The sequence below is a fragment of the Morus notabilis genome, unplaced genomic scaffold (genome assembly GCF_000414095.1).
Source record: "Morus notabilis unplaced genomic scaffold, ASM41409v2 Scaffold1219, whole genome shotgun sequence".
Taxonomy (NCBI): Eukaryota; Viridiplantae; Streptophyta; class Magnoliopsida; order Rosales; family Moraceae; genus Morus; species Morus notabilis.
This window is the reverse complement of record NW_010360067.1, coordinates 371,021-379,243: the sequence shown is the minus strand read 5'-3', so window position 1 is coordinate 379,243 and position 8,223 is coordinate 371,021.

Sequence of the window (8,223 nt, the reverse complement as noted above, 5' to 3'; positions counted from 1 at the left end):
AGAAAGTGATAAAGAGAGTGATAAAAAGAGTAATGTTAACATTTCTTTTTTGGAAGGCATTGTATTTAATTATGTTTATCGCTTGGTTTTTTTTTTATTTTCACTTTGAAAATAAAGCTCTATGCGGTTGATATCTTTGAGCATGAATAATTTGGTAATTTTGCTTTAAATACAATATTTTTGCAATTATGTTTTGAAAACAATAATTTTTTCCAACTTCAAATACTGTATTTCAGTAGATGTGCTTTTACTCGTTTTCCTTAATAATATTTTCTTACGTATTTACTTAAAAAGTTTCATTACTACTCTAATTGAAAATTGAGATTTACCCTTAAAGGGAGAATGTAATAAATAGTAGATTTATAAAACTAAATTAAGTAACAGATTTTAAAATTATTTGAAGTAAATAATAATTGTGTGGTAAATTTATCATTTATTGTGTAAATGGTTTATTTCTAACTAGTAAAAACAATTTTTTTTCAAGTATATTTTCTTTTTACGACTAGTAAAAAGATTTTTTTCATGTAAATAAAGATTTTTATCATGTAAATTATTTTCTATAAGTCATTTACTATGTTAAGAATTAATTAATGAGATAAATTATTATTTACTTTAAATAGTTTTAAAATATGTTATGTTATTTATTTAATTTAGTTTTAAAAATTTACTATTTACTACAAGATCCCTTCAATCCCTTTAAGGGAAAGAAAGGAAGGATAGAAAAGAAAAAAAAAATAGACGTATTGGCACTAGTACTGGAACTTTAGACAGGCTGCCCGTGACCGCCTGAAAATACTGATTTTTTGCCCCATGCCTGACCCGACTTGCCCAACAAATTCAGGCTGCCCGTCCGAGCCCAAAAATGCCCTTGAATGGGCCGCGGGCTTATATTTGGCTGTCCGAGCCCGGCCGGGCAGCCCAAGCCCGCTCGAATAGCTTGAATTTTTTTTAATATTTTTTAATTTTTATAATTATTAAGTTATTTTGTGTTAAAATTATATAAAAATCAAAATCAACATTCAATAGACATTATTAACACAATTTAATAAATTAATTATGTATATTAAATTCGTAATTCATGATTAACTCGTTAAAAACCTTACCAAGAAAAATCTAATTGGGATAAAAACTTGGCAAGAAAAAAAGAGTGCAATCATTTTGTGACGAATTACAAATTTTACAAACTTACAAAGTTATACAATTACAAATACAATGTCAAAAGTAAATACATATTTACAAATTACAAATTTACAATTTAATTTGAAGCTGAAGGATCGTCTTCAAAATTAAATAATCGATTAAATTCATCGATTCATTCTTGGCTTACTGGTGAAATTGTATCCTGTAAACGTTGATCGGCCCGATCCCAATCCTTAATGCAGACCAAGGCTTCAACAATGTCCATTTGCAATGCATTCCGGCGTTCCTCAAGTATTCTTCCTGTCGTACTAAAGGCTTATTCGGATGAAATAGTGAAGACTGAGATCGAAAATATATCCATTGCCAATTGAGTTAGGATTAACCAAGTTAATGCCCGTGCCCTCCACTATTGAACTAAGTCAAACAATTATGCCGTACCGTTGACTACTAAGCCTTCACTGAGGTACGCCATAAGCTCATTGAAGCTGCCGCCGCCGTTGCCACTGCCACTTGTTGAGGAAGATTTACTCCCAGCTTCTGTTTGAGTTGTCTTCTTCTTCTTCTTCAACCCGAAAACATTCAAGAATGAATGCGGGTTTTCGTCTTGTTATTGCGGTTCCTGTACTCTAGGAGGTACTCTAAACCTAATCTCATATTTACTATAGATCGAATATATTTTTTCTTATATTATTGGATATTGGTCCGAACAATTGATGCTCAAAAATTCACCTAAGTTTTCTAAACCTTCTAGTTTTAATCTAGGATAAAAAATAGTACCTAAATCATACAACAAAGACAACTTAGGGTTTCGGCGGGTTCGGGCGGCAACGGTAAAAAAACTAACCGTTGGACAGGTTTTCGAGCATGTTGGGCATTCGGGCAAAATTCGGGTTTTCGGGCTTATTTTCGGGTCGAGCACCAACGATCAAAATTTTGACCGTTTCTCAGGCAGTCGGGCAGTTCGGGCATTTGGGCAAATCGGGCTTGGCCGGAAAAATTTTAAAAAAAGTCCTGCGGATGCCAGTTGACGGCGCCTACACGGCAGCGGGCTCCGGCGTGGTGACCAAATTCAGGCTGCCCGAGCCCGAGCCCAAATTTACAACTTTGGTCGGGCCGGCATATGGGCCGGCCCGCCGAGCCTGAAAAATCCAAGCATCAGGCCTGCCCACTGGCCCAAAGTTTCAACACTAATTGGCACTTCTTGTTTACATGTATATTTGTTCTTTTTGTGAACTTTAGGATAGTCTTAAAAAAAAAAAAAACATAGAAGTGTAATGAACTTGCTCGTAGTAGATATGCATTCAGATTTTTATCTTACTTTTAATTAATATCTTTTCTACTAATATAGTGTTTGATTAATAAGGGTATAATCAAGAGTAAAATAGTAAAAATTAAAATCCATACAATTGAGGGGATATTTGTTTCTTTTTTCTAAAAGAAGAATGTTATTGTTGCATAATTTACCTGTGTCGTTTAAGTCTTAAGCATTAATGGACATTATAGGTCATAATTTAGAAATAATTCATGTCTATAATTATGAGAGTGCAATTCTAAGTTTATAGTAGAGTAACTTCTAGAATTAATATAATTAATTAATTAAAGAGTTTAATTAATTATTAATTTCATTGGAGCTCAAAGTTATAGGTCCATGAGTTCTCGCGTTGTCCTTGTAATTATACAAGACACTAAAGACAAAATGAGAATTTTAGAATTATAGAATTCTAAAATATAATACTCAAGGATAATTAATTGAGAATTAATTATAAATTAAATAATGTGATTATTTAAATTTAAATTTTGAAACACACATGTGAAGGTGTTCACATAATGTGAACGCACAGCACAGTGTGAATACCTTTGGGATTCAAATTGCTTGCTCTCCATAGTTATCCAATTAACTTATTTGATAAGTTGTCCAATCTGAAATTCAAATTTATTTAAGTTTGACTTAAATTGAAATTTGAATTTGAGTTAAAATTGACATCTGGATGAGAGAGAGAGATTTTGTTTCAAAATCAAATTTAAAGTTTGAGATAATTATCAAGTTTTATTTTAGAGATAAAGATTAGATTTCTTTTGGGTGTCTAACTACTACTCTATAAAAAAAGAAGATATGTAGAAAATTGTGTGACACAATTTTTGCTCTCTCCTAGCTATAGTGGCTGAATTTTATAGAGTGGGGAAAGGAAAAATTTTCTCCAAAAAATCCACATCGTACATGTGTTGGTCTTCGTGAAAACCTTGAGTGCTTATTCGCTAATCTCATTTTGTTTCAAGTGTTTCCACACACACGTCTTCATAGATGCAAGGAATTGACGAGAAAGATTCGGGTGTTCTAAACTAGCTTAGAGCGAGGAAAGTTCGGAGTCAAAGAATTCAAGTTATCGTCCTAATCGGTTGCTAGGTAAATAAATTAATTTGATTAATTTATTCGTGCATAAATTAATATAATCTATAGAGTATTTCAAAGGTTTTATGAAAATTTTTGTTATACACGATCCATTACTCACACGCTTTCGCATTTGAAATCGTTTCTGAAACCAACAGAATAAACAAAACATTTAAACTATTTATTCTATTAGGTTAATCTCATAAATGGTCCTTAAGATTTAGCCTCAATCCCACTTTAATTCTTGACTTTTCAAACATTGCATGGTTGGTCTCTTATGTTTTATTCCATTTCAGTTTCAGTTGTTCTATTAATTTAGTGTTAAATATTTGACAGAATATGTAGAAATGATGGACTAAAATTGGAAGCATATAAAGTTTCGAGTAAAATAATACAAAAAAACTAAAAGTTAATTTTCACATATAGACTTAAAATTGTAGCTGTTTTTAATTTTAGACTCTAATTTATACATATTTTATCAAATTTTAACACCTAGTTGATGGAATGACTAAAATTGAAACAAAATAAAATCTCAATAACTATTTATACGACGTTTAAAAAAGTATGAACTAAAGTGAAATTGAATGTAAACCTCATAGAACATTTATAAAATTAACCACTTCTATTAAAGAATTTGAGGATTTTTTTCTCGTGCACTCTTTCAATTAGCATGAACCTAAAAGTACCTAACTCCACGAGGATTCAAAATTGAGCTCCACAAGAAATGATTACTCTTTCAAAATGCCCTCCACTTTCAATGCAAGTCTTTTTAATTTATCATAACCGACCTAACGTCGATCTTTTCTGTAAGATAGTGACTAGTATTTGTTAGTTCGTCATTAGTTAATATTTAAAAAGCACACATCGTTTTATGAGGTATTTTGACTCATTCTTAGCGAGGGACACGCTCTCTCTCTCTAAAAGTTTTTAGAGTAATTTTTTTCCTTCGTTTTGGGGCGCTATTTCATTAAATTACGTTGTTTAAGAAGCTCTAATTCATGGGAAGGAGAGAGATTTCAGAAGGTTCTACAGAGGTCATAATTACAGGTTTACGTTTGTTTAGATTGCAGCAAAAAATATGACTGTAAATACGAATGATTATCAGGCATAAAGGGGGTATGCATCCTCCACTTCCACCACATCTTAATCCATATCAAGAAGGCTTTTCTTTAGGAGGCGTCTATTGACATCCTTTGTTTACTTGTCACGCATTATTTTTTAATATTATTAAAATACTCATTAATAAAATTATTTTTAAGGACAATATTATTTAAAAAAAAATACTCATTACACACTCTACTATTAATGTTTGACAAAACTACTCATTACACACCTTACTATTAAAAAAATATTCATTACACACCATAATATTTATGGTATTTTTTAAGATATCATAAAAAGTATCACGGTTTACATTGAGATCTTGACATTTTGAATCGCTTGTTAATGTTTGACAAAACTAATTCTTATGATCTTATTTTATAAGGCTTTTTTTTCATATAAACAAATTGTGACTACCTTCATCATAAGAACAAATGATCAAATTTTCTATATAATTTATTTAGTCATATGATAAAAGTGCAAGAACAACAAGTGGAAAAAAAAAATCATACTTTTAGAGAAAAAAAAGCACAATTTCTCTTAAAGAAAATAAAAAGGAGAAATTGTACATTTTTTCCAAAAGAAAAAAGGAAAAAAATTGAACGTTTTAAATTTTATTAAATAAAATAATTTGATTTAGTTGTATAGACTTTTTAAAATTTTAAGAGGGGTGGCTTAAGAATGTATGTAAAAAGTAGAATGTTGGGTGATTTAATTGCAATGACTTTTTTAAAATTTTAAGAGAGGTGTAATAAGTAGAAAGGGGATGTTTTAGAATGTGTGTCAAAAATAAAATGAGAGGTGTTAATAGACGCATCATTTTCTATACGCTACCCATTTACCTATTAAGAAAAAAAATATCTCGCAACATTATTAACAAATCAAGTAAATTGCATCAAATTAAATATAAAATTCAACAACATAGCATTAATATCTCATGGAAACAAACCAAAGCCTTAAAAGGAATTCCAAACGCTAAAAATAACTCATCAAATCTCAAAATCATATGAAACTACATTCTAAAAATTCAATGCAAAAGTCTTAAAACAAAAACATTAAAAGCACCAAGAATATTATTCTTCTAATTTATTTATTCCCTCCATATCAACTTCATTACTTATTATTCTTTTAGTATCATAGTTCACAAAACGAAATTTGTAACATGAAATAAGATGAAATATATATATATATATATATATGCAATATTTTTCTAAAAAATTAAAGATATATGTGTATCGGGATAGAAGTAGGACATGCGTATGCCCGATTCTGAGCATGATATCCCATACCCGCTCCCACCTATTCAATAATCCCTATAGCCATCATATTAAGGATGCATCTACAAGTAAAAAGCTCATCTCTAATTTGAAATTTCACGAAGATAACGAAAATTCAAAATGAGGTAGTTAGAAACATCATAGTCTAGGGTGAACACACATATAGAGGATGGTTGGATTTCCACAACTGTTTGGCAAGTTTTTTTGAATAAAAACTTAGATTTGGAAAAGGAGAAGACGGAGAGATTGGTTCACAAAGAACAAATGATGAGGAGTGAAAGATTAGATGGAAAGTTTGAGGAGTAATGGAAAAAAGCAATAGCGATTTTCATGCATAGTTAACAAACTAAATGAGAACCCATCTAGACGATCAAAAAATAAGGAAATAATTAATGTATTTGACATAGTTACGTATTTAAAAAAAATACAAAAACAATTCATAATATTTCATCATATACCCAAGATGTTATATGCTTATGCAGGATACCCTAATATAGACAGTCCTAATAAAAATTCATTTGGATTTTGATTTATTTCATCTATTTCATGACCACTAGTTTAAGTACGTGTAGTGCATGTATTGAGTTGTAATTGAAGTTTTTATAACGTAGAATACAAACACTATTATAAAATATAGAGCCCCACATCCAATTTTCGAAGAAAAAATGAATATATGTTAGTAGTAGTTTGAGTTAAAAGTTTACATTTAATGCATAAAAATGCATTAAACATTCTAAATTATAATTAAAAAAATTAAAAAAATAAAAGAGTTGAAAAATAAAAAGGAAAGACATTTTTAGACTATAAGATGAATATAAATTACGGTAACAAAAAAAAAGGGTAATAAAGTTGAGACTAAAAAAAGAAAGGAAAAAAAAAAAGACAAAGGGGCAAACACTCCTCAAGTACGAACAATAGTTACGTATTTACTCTTTTATATATTTAGAATTTAGGAGCTAACAGAATACTATAAAAAAAAAAAAAAAAAAAAAACAAGTGAAAAAAAAAAGAAAAAAAAAAAAAGGAGAAGAATCACCAAAGTGGTATGGAAAAGAAAAGCTAAAAATTATAGAACCAAAAAAAATTATAATTAACAAAATTAAAAAATAAAAGAGTTGAAACTTAAAAAAGGAAAGGAACTGTTTTGGATTAGTACCATATGATGAATATAAATTATGAGAGAACAAAATTTTTTTTAAAAAAGGTAATGGAATTAAAACTTAAAAAATGAAAAATAAAAATAAAGCGACAAACACTCTCCATTTTAAACTACAAGTTACATATTTACTCTTTTATATATTTAAGATTAGGATTTCTGATTTAGGACTTAGCTAACAGGTATGAAAAAAAAAAAGTTAAAAAAAGAAAAAGGAGGAGAATTACTAAAATGGGTATGGAAAACAAAAGTTAAAAATTATAGTAACTAAAAAAAAATAAAAAAAATAAAAAAAATAAAAAAGTGGAAAGCAGCACCAAAACAATGCGCTACTCTTATATTATGGTGAAAACAGGAGATACACCGTCACACCTTGATTTTGAAAACTCAAGGGAGAACCGTAATCTAGCATTTCTATTGGAGTCCATAAAAACGGAATCACCCATTTTGGCATTCTAGTCATCTCGTGTCCTCAAACATATTTATGGAGTTGGTGCACTAAAAGACCAACTTCTTGTTTTAATTTTCTCATTTAGATGAGTAATACACTACTGCTAAAGAATAAATTCCAGCTAAGATATCTGTCTTACAAAACTATTAAAGCAGTCCTAAACTTCCGCTCATATTCACACAATTTATTTGTTGTGGTATCTGAATGCCGAATTCTTCTCACCCTTCAAATAGATCTTGCAAAGAAATGAAATGTTGGATTCTCCATCTAAAATGGTTGGATCTCCATCTGTTATCCACTTCTACTGCTCTCCATTAATGAATATGCATAATTTCTAAAGGGAAAATTTCATTTTGGTATCTCCTGTTAGTACCCTGTTTTTAAAAATTTCATGTCGGTATCTTGAGATTTTAGAAAAAAAAATTTATACCTCAGAGTCATTTTTTAAGACACAAAAAGACAAAATTACCTTTATTGTAAAAATTCATCAATTGACTCAAATTTTTAAGGAAAAAAAAAAGATTTTAAAAATTACTATACCTGGAGAGTATAATCTTTTTTTTTTAAAATTCATCTCTTCAAAATTCTTTTTTTCCTTTAAAATTCTAATCAACAGATAAATTTTTACAATAAGAGCAATTTTTTAATTTCGTGTCCCAAAAAATGACTTCAAGGTACTAAAAAAAGATTTTCTAAAAAGTCGAGATAC